Source organism: Anomaloglossus baeobatrachus, chromosome 6 (assembly GCF_048569485.1).
Source record: "Anomaloglossus baeobatrachus isolate aAnoBae1 chromosome 6, aAnoBae1.hap1, whole genome shotgun sequence".
Taxonomy (NCBI): Eukaryota; Metazoa; Chordata; class Amphibia; order Anura; family Aromobatidae; genus Anomaloglossus; species Anomaloglossus baeobatrachus.
The window spans coordinates 139,104,309-139,129,751 of NC_134358.1; positions in this window are offsets into that span (position 1 = coordinate 139,104,309).

A 25,443-nucleotide genomic window follows, 5' to 3' on the forward strand; every position below is an offset into this window, starting at 1 on the left:
ATCGCTGCCCATGCCGCACAACATCGCCCAGAGCCGTCACACATACTTACCTGTCCGGCGACGTCGCTGTGACCGGCGAACCGCCTCCATTCTAAGGGGGCGGTCCGTACGGCGTCACAGCGACGTCACTGAAACGTCACTGAACCGCTGCCCAATAGCAGCGGAGGGGCGGAGATGAGCGGGACGTAACATCCCGCCCACCTCCTTCTTTCCGCATAGCGGCCGGGAGGCAGGTAAGGGGAGCTTCCTCGTTCCTGCGGCGTCACACGCAGCGATGTGTGCTGCCGCAGGAACTAGGAACAACTTCGTTACTGCTGCAGTAACGATTTTTAAGAATGGACCCCCGTGTCGCCGATTAGCGATTTTGCACGTTTTTGCAACGATGCAAAATCGCTTATCGGTGTCACACGCAACGGCATCGCTAATGCGGCCGGATGTGCGTCACAAATTCCGTGACCCCAACGACTCCGCATTAGCGATGTCGCAGCGTGTAAAGCCCGCTTTAGTGCTGTGCTTCATCTAGTTAGCAGGAGCCAGTGAAAACTGCATTTCAATTACCTCTAACTCAGGCAGACAGCTTTCATTTACCCTGTAAATATATGTGGCACCCCTGAAGCTTCAGACACCACAGAGGTACTGTACCTCAGCCAGAGGTGTGGTATCCCATCCTGGGTACGGAAGAGGTCATCCACCGATATGCACACAAAACATACAACACCTCAGTTAGCTTCTCTCCACCGGGTCAGGGTTAGGGCTTGGTTCCATTAATGCTATGTATAGCTACCACTGGAGATGGGTCCTCCCTCCCCATAATCCCGCATGGCCTGGGGGTGGAGTATAGTTAGTTGCGGACACTGTAATGTCAGGGAGTCTGAAAGGAGCAGTGGGAGAGGAAAGACCTGTGGTCGTGGTCTGGAGCTGGTGCAGCTCGACCCAAGTGTAAGACAGAAGGGGTCCTAGAGACCACGAAAAGTGCACCATACTCCCATGGTCTCGTTCCCCATACAGCAACGGAGTGGAAGGACTTGGCCACAGATTGGGGACTGGTCCCTAGACTAGAGGAGAAGAACCTATGTGCTCTGCTAGTAAAACCAGAGGCTGAGGACCATTTAGTACCAAAGCCAACTCCGCACATGAATCTGCTGGAAGGTGACCACATAGGGACAAGGAAAAGAGCTTCAAACCACCCCAAAAGGGCCCTCAGACACCGGCTTAGTGCACTGTGTGCGTAGGCGCGGGACAGGAGGGAGAGAAGTCAGCGCAGGAAGACGACCAGGGAAGGAACACTAGAAGGGTGCACCAGTCTTGACCTCCGAACTATCCGGGATTGGCTGGAGCCCATCACAGTGAAGCACCAGCACTCCAAAAGTGGTCACTGACATCATGTTACCTTGGAACCTGCTACAGTGAGTAAAAACCTTGAGACTGCTTCCCTGTGTCGCTCCGTTGTTTGCCTGCGCCTCTGGTCTGCATCCCCACCATTACCTGCTATTACTCCCATTCGCCCTGGGGCCCAGCTCTGCCCGTGGAGAGCTACACCATCTGAGCTGCATCACCATCTGCCCCAGAAGTCCCCATCTCGCAGTGGCGGCATCTAACTTGCCACATACCACAGGTGGCGTCACGAATAACTGTCATTATCCCCTTAAATGACACCGCCGGAGTCACGGAACCAGGCCTCACCATCGCAGCGTTCCAGAAATGGATCCGCGGCCCTTTAACGAGTAACCTCCAGGCTCCGGTGCAGACGTGTCATATACATTTGATCAGTTTTAGGAACCAGAGATACCTGGGAAAATGTAAGCAGTTATTTATTCTTACCATGGACTATTCTACAGGGTGGGCCATAAGTATGGATACACCCTAATAAAAAAGAGTAAAGTTGAATTCAAAATAGAGGCTTTGCAGATGGCCGCCATGGGTGTCACCCGACCTCAAATGTTTTTCCCCTCCCATTTACGACTAATATGTCACAAACGGTAGGGTGTATCAATACTTATGGCCCACCCTGTATCACTAGTGAGGCTTAGGCTAGTGAAGCATTAGTAAAAGAATAGTGAGAAGTGCTATGATAGACCACATGTAGACTTTGTATTGATACGCAATTCCTTGAATGCTGCATGTATAAATATACAGTTACAGAATTTAATTGATCAAACATTATGACCAGTTATTTAGTAATGATAAAAGCTAGAGTTGACATCTTAAACATAATTAATGTCACATTCTAATGGTCTCTCTTTTCTGAAGCAAACAGAACCATATTAATTATATACGGGATCACTAGGTTTATTTATAAGGTTTCTTTGCTACGATCGAATGCTTGAAAAACTCACACTTAATGTTTCCCACTTTACAAGATTACTCACAGTATATAAAACAAACCAATTTATGATGGTCTTTTGTTTATTATGAGATATGTGCACTGCCCATGTCATTTACATCGAAGCAACAAGTATGTTGGAATATGTTGTTACCATAGAACCATTCATCAAGATGTACAAGAAAATAAAATGTGCACATTTTTATAAGAATGCCAAAGATTTCTAGTTGGGTGACAAAGTAACTCAGTATTGACGAAGTCTCCTAAACCTGTGACTTAAGGGTACTTTGCACATTGCGACATCGCTAGCGATCTCATTAACGATGTGACATGCTAGATCGCAGATGCGATCTGCAAAGATCGCACATAGGTCATTTTTTATAGCGCCGGTCGCATGTGCGATCTAGCATGTCACATCGCTAACGAGATTGCTTGCGACGTCACAGTGTGCAAAGTACCCCTAAGTACTAAGCAGACAATTCTTCAAGAGTACCTGCAATCCAATTCTTGCTGCCCAAATCACTGGCAACATAATTCAAACAGTGGCTGTGTTCTTCAAGCTGTGTATGTTTTTCTTTAGACAGCCGACCATGGACCTTGTGTCTCAGATGACTAGTCCGAGGCAAATTTCCAGCTGCTTCTGCTCACTCTGCTCACCATGACTGACAAGTAGAGTTGAGCGCGGTTCTAGGTTCGTGGTTCTCCAGTTCGCGGCTCGAGTGATTTTGGGGACTGTTCTAGATCGAACTAGAACTCGAGCTTTTTGCAAAAGCTTGATAGTTCTAGATACGTTCGAGAACGGTTCTAGCAGCAAAAAAACAGCTAATTCCTAGCTGGCTTTCCGCTGTAATAGTGTAAGTCACTCTGTGACTCACACTATTATGAAATTTCAGTGTATAGTGTGCGGGAACAGCGCCTTCAGATCACTGCTGTATGGATAATGGCGATCGCCAATTTTTTTTTTTCCTTGTCTTCCTTCCCTAAGCGCGCGCGTGTAGTGGGGAGGGCCAGCATGTCAGCCAATCCCAGACACACACACAGCTAAGTGGACTTTTAGCCAGAGAAGCAACGGCATGTTTGATAGGATGTCCATGTCACATGTCCCTGCATTATAAAAACGAGTATCTGCCCGTCCGGACGCCATTATCTCTTCTGCGTCCTTGGTGTCAGACATCACTGATGCAGCTCCGTCCTGAGTCCTATCGCCGATACTGCTGTATGCGCTCCATACACAGCGCTGGACAGCTTAGGGATAGCACTTTCTATCAGTACTTTTAAGGGCTCATACCGGCAGGGTCAGAGCCATAGGTGACAGGTCCTAAAAACAGAGTTTAACAGCTACACAAGATGACAGCGTCTGTGTAGCTAAGGTCATGGATTTCCTCGCTGCATTTCCCCATTAGGAGGGAATAGAAAGGCAGGCTTCCATTCCTCTACCCAGAGCCCCACAACCCTGGCACTGTACCCTCCTGTCCTCTGCACACTCCAACTCATTATAACTAAGCCATTATACTAGCAAACACTGAGTGTACCTAGTGGCATCCTAAATGTGGCTGTTGGACTTCTGTATAGTCCCAGTAGTGCACAGATATTTGCAGCACGTCTGCCTGCATTGCACACTCAAACTGATAGTTACTAAGCCATTATACTAGCAAACACTGAGTGTACCTAGTGGCATCCTAAACGTGGCTGTTGGACTTCTGTATAGTCCCAGTAGTGCACAGATATTTGCAGCACATCTGCCTGCATTGCACACTCAAACTGATAGTTACTAAGCCATTATACTAGCAAACACTGAGTGTACCTAGTGGCATCCTAAACGTGGCTATTGGACTTCTGTATAGTCCCAGTAGTGCACAGATATTTGCAGCACGTCTGCCTGCATTGCACACTCAAACTGATAGTTACTAAGCCATTATACTAGCAAACACTGAGTGTACCTAGTGGCATCCTAAACGTGGCTGTTGGACTTCTGTATAGTCCCAGTAGTGCACAGATATTTGCAGCACGTCTGCCTGCATTGCACACTCAAACTGATAGTTACTAAGCCATTATACTAGCAAACACTGAGTGTACCTAGTGTCATCCTAAACGTGGCTATTGGACTTCTGTATAGTCCCAGTAGTGCACAGATATTTGCAGCACGTCTGCCTGCATTGCACACTCCAACTCATTATAACTAAGCCCTTATACTAGCAAACACTGAGTGTACCTAGTGGCATCCTAAACGTGGATGTTGGACTTCTGTATAGTCCCAGTAGTGCACAGATATTTGCAGCACGTCTGCCTGCATTGCACACTCAAACTGATAGTTACTAAGCCATTATACTAGCAAACACTGAGTGTACCTAGTGTCATCCTAAACGTGGCTATTGGACTTCTGTATAGTCCCACTAGTGCACAGATATTTACAGCACGTCTGCCTGCATTACACACTCCAACTCATTATAACTAAGCCCTTATACTAGCAAACACTGAGTGTACCTAGTGGCATCCTAAACGTGGCTGTTGGACTTCTGTATAGTCCCAATAGTGCACAGATATTTGCAGCACGTCTGCCTGCATTGCACACTCAAACTGATAGTTACTAAGCCATTATACTAGCAAACACTGAGTGTACCTAGTGTCATCCTAAACGTGGCTGTTGGACTTCTGTATAGTCCCAGTAGTGCACAGATATTTGCAGCACGTCTGCCTGCACACACTCAAACTGATAGTTACTAAGCTATTATACTAGCAAACACTGAGTGTACCTAGTGTCATCCTAAACGTGGCTATTGGACTTCTGTATAGTCCCACTAGTGCACAGATATTTGCAGCAAGTCTGCCTGCATTGCACACTCCAACTCATTATAACTAAGCCATTATACTAGCAAACACTGAGTGTACCTAGTGGCATCCTAAACGTGGCTGTTGGACTTCTGTATAGTCCCACTAGTGCACAGATATTTGCAGCACGTCTGCCTGCATTGCACACTCCAACTCATTATAACTAAGCCATTATACTAGCATACACTGAGTGTACCTAGTGGCATCCTAAACGTGGCTGTTGGACTTCTGTACAGTCCCAGTAGTGCACAGATATTTGCAGCACGTCTGCCTGCATTGCACACTCAAACTGATAGTTACTAAGCCATTATACTAGCAAACACTGAGTGTACCTAGTGGCATCCTAAACGTGGCTGTTGGACTTCTGTATAGTCCCAGTAGTGCACAGATATTTGCAGCACATCTGCCTGCATTGCACACTCAAACTGATAGTTACTAAACCATTATACTAGCAATTTATGCTGCCAGTTTTAGGGCCGTAGTTGCATTGTCAGGGATATTTATTCTTTATTATTCTGCTGTTAATAAAGCTAGACCACCACTGCAATCTACACCACCTCTCAATTTTTACTACCACATTTTCAGTGCACAATCTTGTCGCAATCAACATGAGTGGCAAAATGACAGATGCTGGTGGAAAGGGGAAGAGGCGTGCTGGAAAAGGAAAAAAAGGGTTTGTCCGTGGGGAAGGTGGCAAAGCTCCATTATCATCTGCTGAAGATAGACCATCTACCAGCAAAAGTAAGATGTCTACTACTTACCGTGGACAATCCGATGTGCTCCCTTTTTTACGGACACGAACAACATGAACAAAGGTAGATGATGGCCAAAAAAGGAAAATGCTTGAATGGATCTCAAGTGGTCCAACAAGTGCCCTCTCAGCCACTTCAAGTACCGCATGCATCCAAAAAACACCAGTCCTCTGAGTTGTCATCCCAATCAAACTTGCTTTCTCCCAGCTCTGAAGTCTCCATCAGCCCTGCACAGTATGGTGGAACTGAGATGGCTGAGTCTGCAGAGCTGTTCAGTCACACTATAGCCTGGGAATCAGAGGTCTGCTCCCAAGCTACAGTGAGTACAGACCAGGAAATGGTCTGCAGTGATGCCCAGAACCTTTGTCACTCTGATTCAGGCCGTGAGGACCAAGTTTCTGAGCATAATGTTGACCCTTTGTCACAAACTGTAACACCTGTGGTTATAGACAATGAGGAACATACTGATGAAGATGAGACGCAGATACCCGATTGGGATGACAACTTAAATATTCGGTCAGGGCAAGAAGAGGCTCGGTCTGAGGGGGAGGGGAGTGCAAACACAACAATTGATGATGAAGTTCTAGATCCCACCTACTGTCAACCCCCAGTCAGGCACTCGAGGAGGTAAACAGAGGCGGTGGAGGAGGATGCAACCGACGATGAAGTTACCTTGCGCCTTCCTGGACAGAGTCGGAGCACTGGTAGCACGTCTACAACTGCATCCTCAGCCACCACTCTGCCTCTGAGCACTAGTCGGGGGGGCTCAGCAGGTCGCATGCCCTCTAAGCCTTGCCTAGCCTGTTCATTTTTTGACATAGAAAAAGATCGCCCAAATTATGTGATGTGTAAAATTTGCCGTGATTCTGTTAGTAGAGGTCAAAACCTCAGCAGTTTGACAACTTCTTTCATGAATCGTCACATGAATAAATATCATAGGTCCCGGTGGGAAGCTCACCGTGCTGCAATGCGGCCTAGCGGAGCGAACCATCCACGGCCTGCCCCTTCCAGTGCATCCGCGCGCTCTTCATCTTCTAGGACTGTGGGGACAGCTGTCACACCTGGTTTTCCACGCACAACTTCCACCACTGTAACCGCAACAGGCACTTTGCTTGGTAGGTCGTCAGTTGGTTTGGAAGGGGAAACAAGTAAGTGTTTACAGCTCTCTCAGACATCGATAGCACCAACGTTGGATGAAGGCATTTTTCCAGGGACACCCTACTCAACACTGTCTACACACAGCAGCCAGATCTCTGTCCCTCAGATGTGGTCAAATAAAAGGCCATTTCCAGCGACCCATGACAAAGCTAAGAGGTTGACTCTATCCCTCTGTAAGCTCTTGGCTACCGAAATGCTGCCTTTCTGCCTAGTGGACACACAGGATTTTAGAGACCTTATGTCTGTCGCTGTGCCCCAGTACCAGATGCCTAGTCGCCACTACTTCTCTAAGAAAGGTGTGCCCGCGCTACACCAGCATGTCGCACACAACATCACCGCTTCCTTGAGAAACTCTGTGTGTGAACGGGTGCACTTCACCACCGATACTTGGACCAGTAAGCATGGACAGGGACGTTACATGTCGCTGACTGGGCACTGGGTAACTATGGTGATAGATGGTGAAGGGTCTGCTGCACAAGTCTTGCCGTCCCCACGACTTGTGTGTCAATCCTCTGTCTGTCCAAGTTCCGCCACTGCTTCTGCCTCCTCCACCTCATCTGGGTCCTCCACCTCCGCCCCAAGCCTGCCTGGTCAGGCCACCAGCGTTCTCACTGCGCAGAAGGAATCACGCACCCCTCATTACTATGCTGGCAGCAGAGCGCAACGGCATCAGGCGGTCTTTAGCTTGACATGTCTTGGGAATAGGAGTCACACAGCTGAGGAGTTGTGGTCAGCTCTGCGGTCAGAGTTTAATAAATGGGTGTCTCCACTCAACCTGCAGCCTGGTAAGGCCGTGTGCGACAATGCTGCAAACCTGGGTGCGGCCCTTCGCCTGGGCAAGGTGACACACGTGCCTTGTATGGCTCACGTGTTGAACCTTGTCGTCCAGCAATTCTTAACACACTATCCCGGCCTAGATGGCCTTCTGACCAGGGCACGAAAACTGTCTGCTCACTTCCGCCGTTCAACCGCCGCAGCTGAGCGACTTGCATCTCTCCAGAAGTCTTTCAGCCTGCCGGTTCATCGCCTGAAATGCGATGTGGCGACACGCTGGAATTCGACTCTCCACATGTTACAGCAACTGTGGCAGCACCGCCGAGCCCTGGTGCAATACGTCATGACGTATAGCCTGGGCCAACGAGATGCAGAGGTGGGGCAGATCACCCTGATGGAGTGGTCTCAGATCAAGGACCTATGCACCCTTCTGCACAGTTTCGACATGGCGACGAATATGTTTAGCAGTGACAATGCCATTATCAGCATGACAATTCCAGTCATTTACATGCTGGAGCACACGCTATACACTATTCGGAGTCAGGGGGTGGGACAACAGGAAGGGGGGGAACTACAGGAGGATTCATATGCGCAAGGGACAACAACATCACCAAGGTCCAGACGTTCATCATCACCAACGCAGCAGGCATGGGACCATGGGGGACAGGGATCAACAAGGGCGCATAGTAGCAGGCGAAATGTTGAGGAAGGTGCAGGAGAACATGAAGAAATGGAGGACGAACTGTCCATGGACATGGAAGACTCAGCAGATGAGGGAGACCTTGGTCAAATTTCAGTTGAAAGAGGTTAGAGGGAGATGTCAGAGGAAGAAAGAACGGGTAGCACCTCTATGCCACAAACACAGCGTAGACTTGGTCCGCATGGCTTCGCAAGACACATGAGTGCCTTCTTGTTGCACTACCTCCAACATGACCCTCGTGTTGTCAAAATTAGAAGTGATGATGACTACTGGATTGCCACACTATTAGATCCCCGGTACAAGTCCAAATTTTGTGACATAATTCCAGCCATAGAAAGGGACGCACGTATGCAGGAGTATCAGCAGAAGCTGATACTCGATCTTAGCTCGGCTTTTACACCAAACAACCGTGCAGGTGCAGGGAGTGATTCTCCCAGTTGTAACTTGACAAACATGGGACGGTCTCGTCATCTTCAACAGTCTACCCGTACCAGTAGGACTGTATCTGGTGCTGGTAACAGCAATTTTATGGAAACTTTTCATAATTTTTTTAGACCCTCCTTTGCAAGGCCACCAGAGACAACAAGTCTGACACATAGTCAACGGCTGGAGAGGATGATACAGGAGTATCTCCAAATGAACATCGATGCCATGACTTTGCAAATGGAGCCTTGCTCCTTTTGGGATTCAAATCTAGAAAAATAGCCAGAGCTCTCCAGTTACGCCTTGGAGATTTTGTCGTGTCCAGCTGCCAGCGTTGTCTCTGAACGTGTCTTCAGTGCTGCTGGGTGTGTGCTGACAGATAAACGCACGCGTCTGTCCAGTGACAATGTGGACAGACTAACGTTCATCAAAATGAACAAGTCATGGATCCACCAGGAATTTACTACCCCTGTGTCATCCTGGGGAGAGTAAATGCTTGTGGATTTGGAATGTGCTTGATGCAAATCAAAACATCCTGTTTGCAACTAGGGCACAAGTGCTGCCACTGATAAGGTGTCTGTGTGGCCCAATTTTTGGAAAAAAAGGGAGACTCCGCTTGGAGTAACCCTTGCTTGCTGTGTTTTTTAAAAATGATCCAAGATGAACAGAGCTGGGATCAGGAAAGACTTTGCTACCTACCCTGGTGTCATCCTGGGGACGGTTAAGAATAGCGTATTTTTGAATGTGCTTGATGCAAATCAAAACATCCTGTTTGCAACTAGGGCACAAGTGCTGCCACTGATAAGGTGTCTGTGTGGCCCAATTTTTGGAAAAAAAGGGAGACTCCGCTTGGAGTAACCCTTGCTTGCTGTGTTTTTTAAAAATGATCCAAGATGAACAGAGCTGGGATCAGGAAAGACTTTGCTACCTACCCCGGTGTCATCTTGGGGACAGTTAAGTATGGCGTATTTTTGAATGTGCTTGATGCAAATCAAAACATCCTGTTTGCAACTAGGGCACAAGTGCTGCCACTGATAAGGTGTCTGTGTGGCCCAATTTTTGGAAAAAAGGGAGACTCCGCTTGGAGTCACCTTGTGGTGTTTTACATGATTTTAAAAGGGCATGCCATGCCTATATCTGTGTCTCATCCTCTTTTTCCTCGTAACGCTGTTTTGTTTTCACATGAGAATTTGTCCTTGTCACTTTCCCATGTGTTTGTGTTGTGAGTTCTTTGTCACCTTTTGGACACCTTTGAGGGTGTTTTCTAGATGTTTTTATGTGTTTGTGATTGCCTGCCATTGTTTCCTATGCAGTTCGAGTTCGGTTCGTCGAACGTTCGACGAACCAAACTCGAACGGGAGCTCCGTTCGGCGAACCGACCTCGAGCCGAACCGCGACCGGTTCGCTCATCTCTACTGACAAGTCTTTGTGTGTGTGTGTGTGTACAATATAAGGAAAAAACTGTGAAGCACAGGAATAAGATGGCAAGAAGCCGCCAAGCTTTGGACTAGCCATCCGAGACGCACTGTTAATCCAACACATTTTTAAATCCTTTTTTTCTTTTCACTTTTTTCTTTTTAAACAATCATGAAATATTTCAGTTTTTATAATGGTCACCAGTAGTCTTGGGCGGACTGTAAAAATTCAGATCCACGCAGGTTACTTAGTACCCTTGCACCAATCCCGGCCCAGGAGTTTCCAGGGAACTCAGGTAATTATCCGAATCTGGCCACCCAGGTAATTAAAAAAAATAAAAGAAAAAGAAAGAAAATGGGGATTTAAACATTTTTTTTTAAAAAGCCGCATGGGGTTCTTCCTATTTTAATATACAGCCAAGATAAGCGCATAGCTGGGGACTGCAGCCTGTAGCCGTATGCTTTATCTATGCTGGGTATGACCCTATGCCAATTTTTGTACTTATTTATTTATTTTTACACCAATATAGACACACACAGCAAGTGCAATTGCAAGCGGTCAGAAATGCTGTCACACAGGCTGGGGGTGTGGTCTTATTGCAGCCAATAAGAGACGCAGTGACTGCCGATGGGATAGGGGAACAATGCATATGCATGAGGTTAATGAGTGGTAATGGAAGTAGTGTTACAGCCGCATGGGAGGATGATAAGAATAACACACCTGCTCTAATCACGCTATCTCTTCTACCACCATTTTAAAGCACCTGATTTGGGTCTCCATAGATTTATATGGGGATTGTCGTCTGGCCAGATATCCGGCATTAATTCCAGGCCTGAACCGGGGTCTTTTTTAAAATTCGGTTTGACTCACCGGATTTGCCCGTCATTAGTCACCAGATCTTTTAAAGTTGTTGTGCATACATTTGGATTGCTTTATAATGTGTATGGGGCAGAACTCCTGTACATACAGGATACAAAATGTTATGCAATATTTTTATATATATATATATATATATATATATATATATATACAGTACAGACCAAAAGTTTAGACACACCTTCTCATTCAAAGAGTTTTCTTTATTTTCATGACTCTAAAAATTGTAGATTCACATTGAAAGCATCAAAACTATGAATTAAAACATGTGGAATGAAATACTTAAAGTGTGAAACAACTGAAAATATGTCTTATATTTTAGTTTCTTCAAAGTAGCCACCTTTTGCTTTGAATACTGCATTGCACAATCTTGGCAATCTCTTGATGGGCTTCAAGAAGTAGTCTCCGGAAATGGTCTTCCAACAGTCTTGAAGGAGTTCCTAGAGATGCTTAGCACTTGTTCTCCCTTTTGCCTTCACTCTGTGGTCCAGCTCACCCCAAACCATCTCGATTTGGTTCAAGTCTGGTGACTGTGGAGGCCAGGTCATCTGGCGTAGCACCCCATCACTCTCCTTCTTAAGGGGGCTTTACACGCTGCAATATCGCTAACAATTTATCGTCGGGGTCACAGTGTTTGTGACGCATATCCGGCGCCGTTAGCGAAATCGCAGCGTGTAACACGTACGAGCGACCTACAACGATCGCAAAAGAGACAAAAATCGTTGGTTTTGGAGAGGTCATCTAAACACCAAAAATCGTTGTCTTGTACGTAGCGATGTTGTTCCTCGTTCCTGCGGCATCACACATCGCTATGTGTGTCACCGCAGGAGCGACGAACATCTCCTTACCTGCCTTCACCGGCAATGAGGAAGGAAGGAGGTGGGCGGGATGTTACGTCCCGCTCATCTCCGCCCCTCCGCTTCTATTGGACGGCTGCCATGTGACGTCACTGTGATGCCGCACAACCCGCCCCTGTAGAAAGGAGGTGGTTCGCCGGCCAGAGCGACGTCGCAGGGCAGGTATGTCCGTGTGACGGGTATTAGCGATGTTGTGCGCCACCACAGCGATTTGCCCGTGTCGCACAACCGACGTGGCGGGTACGCTCGCTAGCAATATCGGTACCGATATCGCAGCATGTAAAGTACCTTTTAGTCAAATAGCCCTTACACAGCCTGGAGGTGTGTTTGGGGTCATTGTCCTGTTAAAAAGTAAATGATGGTCCAACTAAATGCAAACCGCATGGAATAGCGTGCTGCTGCAAGATGCTCTGGTAGCAATGCTGGTTTAGTATGCCTTCAGTTTTGATTAAATCCCCAACAGTGTCACCAGCAAAGCACCATCACACCTCCTCCTCCATGCTTCACGGTGGGAACCAGGCATGTAGAGTCAATCCGTTCATCTTTTCTACAACAAAGACACGGTGATTGGATACAAAGATGTCAAATTTGTACTCATCAGACCAAAGTACAGATTTCCACTGGTCTAATGTCCATTCCTTATGTTCTTTAGCCCAAACAAGTCTCTTCTGCTTGTTGCCTGTCCTTAGCAGTGGTTTCCTAGCAGCTATGTTACCATGAAGGCCTGCTGCACAAAGTCTCTTGATAGTTATTCTGGAGATGAGAAGGTGTGTCCAAACATTTGGCCTGTACTGTATATATATATATATATATTTATATATTAGCTGTATACTAGCCGACTAGCTTGGATAGTAGCTGTCTCTCTGTCTCTCTCCCAGTCGCTGTCTGTCTGTCTCTCTGTCTATCTCTTTACTTGTCTGTCTGTGTATATGTCTCTGTCTGTTTCTATCTCTCTGTCTGTATTTGTATCTGTCTGTCAGTCTCTATCTCTGTGTCTGTCTCTATGTGTGTGTCTGTCTGTCTCTCTCCCCATCTGTCTCTTTCCCCGTCTGTCTTTGTTTGTCTCTTTTCTCGTCTGTCTCTTTCCAGGTCTGTCTCTTTCCCAGTCTGTCTCTTTCCCAGTCTGTCTCTTTGCCTGTCTGTCTCTTTGTTCGTCTGTCTCTTTGTCCATCTGTCTCCTTCCAGGGCTGTCTCTTTCTAGGCTGTCTTTTTGCCCGTCTGTCTCTTTGCCCATCTGTCTCTTTGCCCATCTGTCTCTTTCCCCATTTGTCTCTTTCACCGTCTGTCTCTTTCCCCGTCTGTGTCTTTCCCCGTCTGTCTCTTTCCCCATCTGTCTCTTTCCAGGTCTGTTTATTTGCCCGTCTGTCTGTTTGCCCATCTGTCTGCTTGCCCATCTGTCTCTTTGCCTGTCTGTCTCTTTGCCCGTCTGTCTCTTTCAATGGCTGTCTCTTTCCAGGGCTGTCTCTTTTCAGGGCTGTCTCTTTCCAGGCCTGTCTCTTTCCCCGTCTGTCTCTTTGTCGGTCTGTCTCTTTCCCAGTCTGTCTTTTTCCCAGTCTGTCTCTTTGCCTGTCTGTCTCTTTGCCTGTCTGTCTCTTTGTCCGTCTGTCTCTTTGTCCATCTGTCTCTTTCCAGGGCTGTCTCTTTCTAGGCTGTCTCTTTGCCCGTCTGTCTCTTTGCCCGTCTGTCTCTTTGCCCATCTGTCTCTTTCCCCATTTGTCTCTTTCACCGTCTGTCTCTTTCCCCGTCTGTGTCTTTCCCCGTCTGTCTCTTTCCCCATCTGTCTCTTTCCAGGTCTGTTTATTTGCCCGTCTGTCTGCTTGCCCATCTGTCTGCTTGCCCATCTGTCTCTTTGCCTGTCTGTCTCTTTGCCCATCTGTCTCTTTCAATGGCTGTCTCTTTCCAGGGCTGTCTCTTTTCAGGGCTGTCTCTTTCCAGGGTTGTCTCTTTCCCCGTCTGTCTCTTTCCAGGCCTGTCTCTTTCCCCGTCTGTCTCTTTGTCAGTCTGTCTCTTTGTCAGTCTGTCTCTTTCCCAGTCTGTCTTTTTCCCAGTCTGTCTCTTTGCCTGTCTGTCTCTTTGCCTGTCTGTCTCTTTGTCCGTCTGTCTCTTTCCAGGGCTGTCTCTTTCTAGGCTGCCTCTTTGCCCGTCTGTCTCTTTGCCCATCTGTCTCTTTCCCCAATTGTCTCTTTCCCCGTCTGTCTCTTTCCCCGTCTGTCTCTTTCCAGGGCTGTCTCTTTCCCCGTCTGTCTCTTTCCAGGTCTGTCTCTTTCCAGGTCTGTCTTTTTGCCCGTCTGTCTCTTTGCCCGTCTGTCTCTTTCCCCATTTGTCTCTTTCCCCGTCTGTCTCTTCCCCCGTCTGTCTCTTTCCCCGTCTGTCTCTTTCCAGGGCTGTCTCTTTCCCCGTCTGTCTCTTTCCAGGTCTGTCTCTTTCCAGGTCTGTTTATTTGCCCGTCTGTCTGTTTGCCCATCTGTCTGCTTGCCCATCTGTCTCTTTGCCTGTCTGTCTCTTTGCCCATCTGTCTCTTTCAAGGGCTATCTCTTTCCAGGGCTGTCTCTTTTCAGGGCTGTCTCTTTCCAGGGTTGTCTCTTTCCCCGTCTGTCTCTTTCCAGGCCTGTCTCTTTCCCCGTCTGTCTCTTTGTCAGTCTGTCTCTTTCCCAGTCTGTCTCTTTGCCTGTCTGTCTCTTTGCCTGTCTGTCTCTTTGTCCGTCTGTCTCTTTGTCCGTCTGTCTCTTTGTCCATCTGTCTCCTTCCAGGGCTGTCTCTTTCTAGGCTGTCTTTTTGCCCGTCTGTCTCTTTGCCCATCTGTCTCTTTGCCCATCTGTCTCTTTCCCCATTTGTCTGCTTGCCCATCTGTCTGCTTGCCCATCTGTCTCTTTGCCTGTCTGTCTCTTTGCCCGTCTGTCTCTTTCCAGGGCTGTCTCTTTTGAGGGCTGTCTCTTTCCAGGGTTGTCTCTTTCCCCATCTGTCTCTTTCCAGGCCTGTCTCTTTCCCTGTCTGTCTCTTTGTCAGTCTGTCTCTTTGTCAGTCTGTCTCTTTCCCTGTCCGTCTCTTTGTCAGTCTGTCTCTTTCCAGGTCTGTCTCTTTTCAGGGCTTTCTCTTTCCCCGTCTGTCTCTTTCCCCGTCAGTCTCTTTGCCCGTCTGTCTCTTTGCCCATCTATCTCTTTCCCCATTTGTCTCTTTCCTTGTCTGTCTCTTTCCCCGTCTGTCTCTTTCCCCGTCTGTCTCTTTCCCTGTCTGTCTCTTTCCAGGGCTGTCTCTTTCCCCGTCTGTCTCTTTCCAGGTCTGTCTCTTTCCAGGTCTGTTTATTTGCCTGTCTGTCTGTTTGCCCATCTGTCTGCTTGCCCGTCTGTCTCTTTCCCCGTCTGTCTCTTTCCCCGTCTGTCTCTTTCCCCGTCTGTCTCTTTCCAGGTCTGTCTCTTTCCAGGTCTGTCTCTTGCCAGGTCTGTTTATTTGCCCATCTGTCTCTTTCCCCGTCTGTCTCTTTCCCCGTCTGTCTCTTTCCCCGTCTGTCTCTTTCCCCGTCTGTCTCTTTCCCCGTCTGTCTCTTTCCCCGTCTGTCTCTTTCCAGGGCTGTCTCTTTCCCCGTCTGTCTCTTTCCAGGTCTGTCTCTTTCTAGGTCTGTTTATTTGCCTGTCTGTCTGCTTGCCCATCTGTCTGCTTGCCCGTCTGTCTCTTTCCCCGTCTGTCTCTTTCCCCGTCTGTCTCTTTCCCCGTCTGTCTCTTTCCCCGTCTGTCTCTTTCCAGGGCTGTCTCTTTCCCCATCTGTCTCTTTCCAGGTCTGTCTCTTTCCCCATCTGTCTCTTTCCAGGTCTGTCTCTTTCTAGGTCTGTTTATTTGCCTGTCTGTCTGCTTGCCCATCTGTCTGCTTGCCCGTCTGTCTCTTTCCCCATTTGTCTCTTTCCCCATTTGTCTCTTTCCCCGTCTGTCTCTTTCCCCGTCTGTCTCTTTCCCTGTCTGTCTCTTTCCCCGTCTGTCTCTTTCCCCGTCTGTCTCTTTCACCGTCTGTCTCTTTCCAGGTCTGTCTCTTTCCAGGTCTGTTTATTTGCCCGTCTGTCTGTTTGCCCATCTGTCTCTTTGCCTGTCTGTCTCTTTGCCCGTCTGTCTCTTTCAAGGGCTATCTCTTCCAGGGCTGTCTCTTTTCAGGGCTGTCTCTTTCCAGGGTTGTCTCTTTCCCCATCTGTCTCTTTCCAGGCCTGTCTCTTTCCCCGTCTGTCTCTTTCCCCGTCTGTCTCTTTCCCCGTCTGTCTCTTTCCAGGGCTGTCTCTTTCCCCGTCTGTCTCTTTCCAGGTCTGTCTCTTTCCAGGTCTGTTTATTTGCCCGTCTGTCTGTTTGCCCATCTGTCTGCTTGCCCATCTGTCTGCTTGCCCATCTGTCTCTTTGCCTGTCTGTCTCTTTGCCCGTCTGTCTCTTTCAAGGGCTATCTCTTTCCAGGGCTGTCTCTTTTCAGGGCTGTCTCTTTCCAGGGTTGTCTCTTTCCCCGTCTGTCTCTTTCCAGGCCTGTCTCTTTCCCTGTCTGTCTCTTTGTCAGTCTGTCTCTTTCCCTGTCTGTCTCTTTGTCAGTCTGTCTCTTTCCAGGTCTGTCTCTTTGCAGGGCTGTCTCTTTCCCTGTCTGTCTCTTTCCCCGTCAGTCTCTTTGCCCGTCTGTCTCTTTGCCCATCTGTCTCTTTCCCCATTTGTCTCTTTCCTTGTCTGTCTCTTTCCCCGTCTGTCTCTTTCCCTGTCTGTCTCTTTCCCTGTCTGTCTCTTTCCAGGGCTGTCTCTTTCCCCGTCTGTCTCTTTCCAGGTCTGTCTCTTTCCAGGTCTGTTTATTTGCCTGTCTGTCTGTTTGCCCATCTGTCTGCTTGCCCGTCTGTCTCTTTCCCCGTCTGTCTCTTTCCCCGTCTGTCTCTTTCCCCGTCTGTCTCTTTCCAGGTCTGTCTCTTTCCAGGTCTGTCTCTTTCCAGGTGTGTCTCTTTCCAGGTCTGTTTATTTGCCCATCTGTCTCTTTGCCTGTCTGTCTCTTTCCCCATCTGTCTCTTTGTCAATCTGTCTCTTTGTCCATCTGTCTCTTTGTCCGTCTGTCTCTTTGTCCGTCTGTCTCTTTCCCCGTCTGTCTCTTTCCCCGTCTGTCTCTTTCCCCAACTGTCTCTTTCCCCGTCTGTCTCTTTCCTCGTCTGTCTCTTTCCCCGTCTGTCTCTTTCCCCGTCTGTCTCTTTCCAGGGCTGTCTCTTTCCCCGTCTGTCTCTTTCCAGGTCTGTCTCTTTCCAGGTCTGTTTATTTGCCCATCTGTCTCTTTGCCTGTCTGTCTCTTTGCCCGTCTGTCTCTTTCAAGGGCTATCTCTTTCCAGGGCTGTCTCTTTTCAGGGCTGTCTCTTTCCAGGGTTATCTCTTTCCCCATCTGTCTCTTTCCAGGCCTGTCTCTTTCCCCGTCTGTCTCTTTGTCAGTCTGTCTCTTTCCCTGTCCGTCTCTTTGTCAGTCTGTCTCTTTCCCTGTCCGTCTCTTTGTCAGTCTGTCTCTTTCCAGGTCTGTCTCTTTGCAGGGCTGTGTCTTTCCCCGTCTGTCTCTTTCCCCGTCTGTCTCTTTCTCCATTTGTCTCTTTCCCCGTCTGTCTCTTTCCCCGTCTGTCTCTTTCCCCGTCTGTCTCTTTCCAGGTCTGTCTCTTTTCAGGTCTGTTTCTTTGCCCATCTGTCTGTTTGCCCATCTGTTTGTTTGCCCATCTGTCTCTTTGCCCATCTGTCCCTTTGCCCGTCTGTCTCTTTCAAGGGCTATCTCTTTCCAGGGCTGGCTCTTTTCAGGGCTTTCTTTCCAGGGTTGTGTCTTTCCCCGTCTGTCTCTTTCCAGGCCTGTCTCTTTCCCCGTCTGTCTCTTTGTCAGTCTGTCTCTTTCCCCGTCCGTCTCTTTGTCAGTCTGTCTCTTTCCAGGTCTGTCTCTTTCCCCGTCTGTCTCTTTGTCAGCCTGTCTCTTTCCCCGTCCGTCTCTTTGTCAGTCTGTCTCTTTCCAGGTCTGTCTCTTTCACCGTCTGTCTCTTTCCCCGTCTGTCTCTTTGTCAGTCTATCTCTTTCCCTGTCTGTCTCTTTCCCTGTCTGTCTCTTTCCCTGTCTGTCTCTTTCCAGGTCTGTCTCTTTCCAGGTCTGTTTATTTGCCTGTCTGTCTGTTTGCCCATCTGTCTGCTTGCCTGTCTGTCTCTTTCCCCGTCTGTCTCTTTCCTTGTCTGTCTCTTTGTCAGTCTGTCTCTTTCCAGGTCTGTCTCTTTCACCGTCTGTCTCTTTCCCCGTCTGTCTCTTTGTCAGTCTGTCTCTTTCCCTGTCTGTCTCTTTCCCCGTCTGTCTCTTTCCAGGTCTGTCTCTTTCCAGGTCTGTTTATTTGCCTGTCTGTCTCTTTCCAGGTCTGTCTCTTTCACCATCTGTCTCTTTCCCCGTCTGTCTCTTTGTCAGTCTGTCTCTTTCCCTGTCTGTCTCTTTCCCCGTCTGTCTCTTTCCAGGTCTGTCTCTTTCCAGGTCTGTTTATTTGCCTGTCTGTCTGTTTGCCCATCTGTCTGCTTGCCTGTCTGTCTCTTTCCCCGTCTGTCTCTTTCCTTGTCTGTCTCTTTCCCCATCTGTCTCTTTCCCTGTCTGTCTCTTTCCCTGTCTGTCTCTTTCCAGGGCTGTCTCTTTCCCCGTCTGTCTCTTTCCAGGTCTGTCTCTTTCCAGGTCTGTTTATTTGCCTGTCTGTCTGTTTGCCCATCTGTCTGCTTGCCCGTCTGTCTCTTTCCCCGTCTGTCTCTTTCCCCGTCTGTCTCTTTCCCCGTTTGTCTCTTTCCAGGTCTGTCTCTTTCCAGGTCTGTCTCTTTCCAGGTCTGTCTCTTTCCAGGTCTGTCTCTTTCCAGGTCTGTTTATTTGCCCATCTGTCTCTTTGCCTGTCTGTCTCTTTCCCCGTCTGTCTCTTTGTCAGTCTGTCTCTTTGTCCGTCTGTCTCTTTGTCCGTCTGTCTTTTTCCCCGTCTATCTCTTTCCCCGTCTGTCTCTTTCCCCGTCTGTCTCTTTCCCCGTCTGTCTCTTTCCCCGTCTGTCTCTTTCCTCGTCTGTCTCTTTCCCCGTCTGTCTCTTTCCCCGTCTGTCTCTTTCCAGGGCTGTCTCTTTCCCCGTCTGTCTCTTTCCCCGTCTGTCTCTTTCCAGGGCTGTCTCTTTCCCCGTCTGTCTCTTTCCAGGTCTGTCTCTTTCCAGGTCTGTTTATTTGCCCGTCTGTCTCTTTGCCTGTCTGTCTCTTTGCCCGTCTGTCTCTTTCAAGGGCTATCTCTTTCCAGGGCTGTCTCTTTTCAGGGCTGTCTCTTTCCAGGGTTGTCTCTTTCCCCATCTGTCTCTTTCCAGGCCTGTCTCTTTCCCCGTCTGTCTCTTTGTCAGTCTGTGTCTTTCCCTGTCCGTCTCTTTGTCAGTCTGTCTCTTTCCAGGTCTGTCTCTTTGCAGGGCTGTGTCTTTCCCCGTCTGTCTCTTTCCCCGTCTGTCTCTTTCCCCATTTGTCTCTTTCCCCGTCTGTCCCTTTCCCCGTCTTTCTCTTTCCCCGTCTGTCTCTTTCCAGAGCTGTCTCTTTCCCCGTCTGTCTCTTTCCAGGTCTGTCTCTTTTCAGGTCTGTTTCTTTGCCCATCTGTCTGTTTGCTCATCTGTTTGTTTGCCCATCTGTCTCTTTGCCCATCTGTCCCTTTGCCCGTCTGTCTCTTTCAAGGGCTATCTCTTTCCAGGGCTGGCTCTTTTCAGGGCTTTCTTTCCAGGGTTGTGTCTTTCCCCGTCTGTCTCTTTCCAGGCCTGTCTCTTTCCCCGTCTGTCTGTTTGTCAGTCTGTCTCTTTCCAGGTCTGTCTCTTTCACCGTCTGTCTCTTTCCCCGTCTGTCTCTTTGTCAGTCTGTCTCTTTCCCCGTCCGTCTCTTTCCCCGTCCGTCTCTTTGTCAGTCTGTCTCTTTCCCCGTCCGTCTCTTTCCAGGTCTGTCTCTTTCCAGGTCTGTCTCTTTGCCCGTCTGTCTCTTTGCCCGTCTGTCTCTTTGCCAATCTGACTCTGTCTGTCTCTTTCCACGTCTGTCTCTGTCTGTGTCTCTGTCTCGTTTTATCTGTCTCACCACCAACATCTTATTACCTCACACATAAGCTTCTTATACTAACAGTTTATTTTGTTCCTATAGTAACCACTGACAGTTGCTATTATTAGCCAGTAGCTCCCACGTCCATTCAGTATAATGGAGGCAGGATTTTGGAGACTAACTGTAAAGCGCAGGGTTAAATTTTCCCGTCAAAACATAGTTTATGACGTTCCCTGGGTCACATGGGGCGTCTGTGCAAAATTTCGTGATTCTAAATGCGACGGTTCAAATTCCTTTAGCGGACATACACATATACACACATAGACACATACACTGAGCTTTATATATTAGATATATATGTATATACAGTACAGACCAAAAGTTTGGACACACCTTCTCATCTCTAGAACAACTATTAAGAGGAGACTTTGTGCAGCAGGTCTTCATGATAAAATAGCTGCTAGGAAACCACTGCTAAGGACAGACAACAAGCAGAAGAGAATTGTTTGGGCTAAAGAACACAAGGAATGGACATTAGACCAGTGGAAATCTGTGCTTTGGTCTGATGAGTCCAAATTTGAGATCTTTGGATCCAACCACCGTGTCTTTGTAGAAAAGGTGAACGGATGGACTCTACATGCCTGGTTCCCACCGTGAAGCATGGAGGAGGAGGTGTGATGGTGTGGGGGTGCTTTGCTGCTGACACTGTTGGGGATTTATTCAAAATTGAAGGCATACAGAACCAGCATGCCTACCACAGCATCTTCCAGCAGCGTGCTATTCCATCCATTTTGCGTTTAGTTAGACCATAATTTTTTTTTCAACAGGACAATGAACCCAAACACACCTCCAGGCTGTGTAAGGGCTATTTGACTAAGAGGGAGAGAAATGGGGTGGTACGCCAGATGACCTGGTCTCCACAGTCACCAGACCTGAGCCCAATCGAGATGGTTTGGGGTGAGCTGGACCACAGAGTGAAGGCAAAAAAGCCAACAAGTGCTAAGCATCTCTGGGAACTCCTTCAAGACTGTTGGAAGATCATTTCCGGTGACTACCTCTTGAAGCTCATCAAGAGAATGCCAAGAGTGTGCAAAGTAGTAATGAAAGCAAAAGGTGGCTACTTTGAAGAACCTAGAATATAAGACATATTTTCAGTTGTTTCACACTTTTTTAAGTATTTCATTCCACATATTTTAATTTATAGTTTTGATGCCTTCAATGTGAATCTACAATTTTTAGAGTCATGAAAATAAAGAAAACTCTTTCAATGAGGAGGTGTGTCCAAACTTTTGGTATGTACTGTGTGTGTGTGTGTGTGTGTGTGTATATATATATATATATATATATATGAGTTTTGTCTTGGGACCGTGAAGAAGGCGGCTGCGTCCGCCGAAACGCGTAGTCCATACTGCATATACCTTGCGCTTAACAACTTGTCAAGAGCTCTGGAGTTTTTTATTCTTCGATAATAAAGTCAGAGAAAAAAACAAAAAAAAAAAACTTTTGTTGCCCTTTGGAGTCATTCTGCCTTGCTGGATCCATCCTCAGCTTGCTCTATATACATATATATATATATATATATATATATATATATATATATATATATAATATATATATATATATATATATATATATATATATATATCTCATAGGGTGTAGTGGCCTTGGGTGATGAAGAAGGAATGAAGGTGTACACAGTAATCAATTTACTTACAGAATTTTATTTACAAGGAAGCAATAAACTTGGTTGTTTCTCCAAACTTCAGGAAATCGATTAGCGTGAGTGAAGGTGAACAGATGATAACTTTGTCAATTGGTTTGCAGTTTATGATCACCTCCCTTTTGACATCATTCTTAGGGGCACTTTGCACACTACGATATCGCAAGCCGATGCTGCGATGCCGTGTGCGATAGTCCCCGCCCCCGTCGCAGCTGCGATATCATGGTTCGCTATGGCAGCTTCACATGCACTCACCTGCCCTGCGACGTCGCTCTGGCCGGCGAACCGCTTCCTTATTAAGGGGGGGAAGTCGTGCGGCGCCATAGCGACGTCACACGGCAGGCAGCCAATAGAAGCAGAGGGGCGGAGATGAGCGGGACGTAAACATCCCGCCCACCTCCGTCCTTCCGCATGGCCGGCGTGAGCCGCAAGACGCAGGTAGGAGATGTTCGTCGCTCCTGCGGCTTCACACACAGCGATGTGTGCTGCCGCAGGAACGAGGAACAACATCGTAACATCGGTATTTTCCAATTCATGGAAATGCCAGACCCTACACCGATGATACGATTACGATGCTTTTGCGCTCGTTAAACGTATCAAAAAGGATTTACACACTACGATATCGACTGCAATGCCAGATGTGCGTCACTTTCGATTTGACCCCACCGACATCGCAGCTGCGATGTCGTAGTGTGCAAAGTGCCCCTTTGGCTCTGTTCACACTAGAAAAAGGATTTTTCTCAAGAAATTTCTTGAGTCTGAAAGATTAGCGCACTTGCGGTCAAAAAACGCACCGAAAACCGCATGCATTTTTACTGCGTTTTTGGTGCGGTTTTGGTGCGGTTTTTCCGCAGGTTCGTCCCTGCGGTTTTTTTTTTTTACTTGTTTGACACTTGGCACACACTTGTGGCCTACATTTCACAGTCCTTCACATACAGGTGTCTGTCCCCAAGTACTAGTACTAGTACTAGTAATGATCTTCCAGACTCCTTTGGTGTGGCTATGCTCCACGGCTCAAGAGCAGGGTCTCCAACTGGACTTTTTAATTTTTACTTTTTCTGGATAGCTTAATAAAAATCACTGACAAATAATATTTCTTACGGAAACATTGAGCCATTCTGATTATACATGATACAAGAATAAAGCCTATAATTCTGATATGAACACATCAGCTGCATTCACTTTAAACTGTAAAATAATTGCAGACAAAATAATCTGTATAAGTTTCTTCTGCTTCAAAAAAAAATCATGGACTCCTTAAATAAAATGTACGAACAGAGCAAAAAAGTGACCTATTTTTAAACACTATCTTTAAATTTTTAAAAAAGGAGGAAAAAAAAGCTCAACATGATGTTTGTATTCACTGTGTATCGAGACTCCAGGACGGGTGCCAGTCTTGCTGGTGTGGCATAACCAGTATCACTGTAATAGGATGACCAGTGCCCTACTGCCCCCACTTCTCTGCTGATGAATGATGGAATTGCAATGTGCTGTATTTTTGTAAACTCTCTTGCATTAATGTATAATCCTCCCCCTGTGTAATACGGCCGGCTGCCAGAGGCCATGGATCTCAGGTTCCCCAGACAGAAGGGATGGACTGGGAGATGACAGGGCAGCAAGGGTTAAGTGAGAGGGTGGCTCACCAGCACAGGAAAAGTTATAGGGAAAGGAACTTCCTAGTTCAGTCAGATAGGGAAATGCTGGTATATGTGGCGCCCTGGCCTAGCCAGGTCGTCACAGATAACATATAAACACCCCTCCACCCCCATTAGACAGGGACACCAGCCAAACAAAAACCCTTGTTGCCTCCCTCCAGGTTCTGAAGTCCACACCAGGTGGGGCGGAGCTAAGCGGTTGGCCCCACCCACCGAGGAGTTCACAGGCCTAGAGGCAGGAAAAGTGTCAGTTAGAAGTTGGAGAACAGTGTAGGAGTTTGAAGTGAGAGGAGTGAGCACTTGGGTGTCTGGGTTTGTGGCCCAGGCACTGACAGCAACGTTGGCAGATGGTGGTGGCCGTCTGCAGGAGTGGTGGAGCAACGCGGAACTGTAGGACCGGGGACGGGAGACGGACCGCCGGTACCGACTGGGGAGCGAAGTGAAGCCAGCACACACAGGCAGGGCCATCGGACCCCGACCAGGCTTGGAGCCGCCGACAATAGTCAGATCCGAATGTGACTGGAACCCCAGGGGTTTCACAACAGCAAAAGTCCCGATTGAAGGCAACAGCCCACACCGTGAGGGTATACAGCTACCGCCTAAGGCTAGAGACCCAAGGGCCAGCATCTGCGGGCAAACGGGCTCCTCTGGTACCCATACACCGGGGAGCGGACTACCATTGGGAATCCATAGTAGTCAGAAAGAGAACATTAAGGTGCAGGGAAAGACAGCCGCCATCACCTGTCCGGGGAGAAGCACTGCAGCCGGCTGCGGGACCCGTCCATCCAGCCATTTGGTTTACCAAGGACTTTGTACCTTTTTTGCTGAGTGAGTACACCCGTGCCATCCGGCACCGCGCCGCGCTGTCCCTGCAACCCTGCACCTCACCAACCCTGCCTCCCCGTCACATCATTGGGCCCCGGGACCACCAACCCCTACCCACGGAGGGGGAAAACAACATCCCAGCTGCTCCTTGCCATCGCACCCGGGATCCCCGTCATCAGCAGCGGTGGTGCCTATCTTCACCACGACCCGTGGGTGGCGTCACGGACTAAATGCCCCAAACCAACCACCCCTTTCACTCATGGGCAAGGAGCGCCGCTCGAGTCCCCGGATCTGGCCCACCGAGCAGCAGCAGCGCCGGACCCGAGCGTTAGCGAAAGCGCAGCAGCGACGGCGTCCTCCCCGCTCGCGACAACTTGGCGTCACAAACAGGATTGAACCCCTCTATTTACCAGTAGAAGTATGCCTTGTGATCTCCGCCGGCGGCGTCCGGCCAAAAATTTTGAAGCGCCGTCATCTTGGCGCGAAAATCTCCCGCTCAAGCATCTTCTCCGAGCAGGGAAGGTGCGAAAGCGAAGCCACGCCCCAAAAAAACGGAAGCGCTGAAGAGTATCAAGGGGGCGTGAGAGTGTGTCTGCCTGATGTAGCCGAGGCTATAGAAAGCGGGGACGCCAGGACTCTGCAAGATATCCCGTTCCTGGAGGCTGAGCAAGTAAGATGTCCGTCCCGTCCAGCAGGCCCACACCCGGAACAGCGGCATGGGTGGAGGCTCGGGTGGCCCAATTAAGCCGCAGGCTGCAGACCCGGCTCCAGCTCCTGGTGCAAGAATGGGAGGCTGGAATGGTGGAGGTGGTGATGACCGTGCAGGCCCGTGAGGTAAAAACAGAATCGGAGGAGGGGGTGAGTGACCCACGCCCCTGTGTCCCAGAGGGACCGGTCGCTGCGGCCGAGGGGCCCGGTCTGCCGTCGCTCAGCCAGCTGCGTTCCCCGTTGCCTGTATTGGTCGGTGCCACCCCGTCGGCCAGCCAGTTGCTCCTGAACCTGACAACAGATGACATCACCCCCGCCTGCGAAGTCCCACCTGCAGGTGCTGCCCATGAACGACAACTTGCCTGGCCAGTCCCGACCCCGCTCCCCTGGGAGTCACCCCACCCG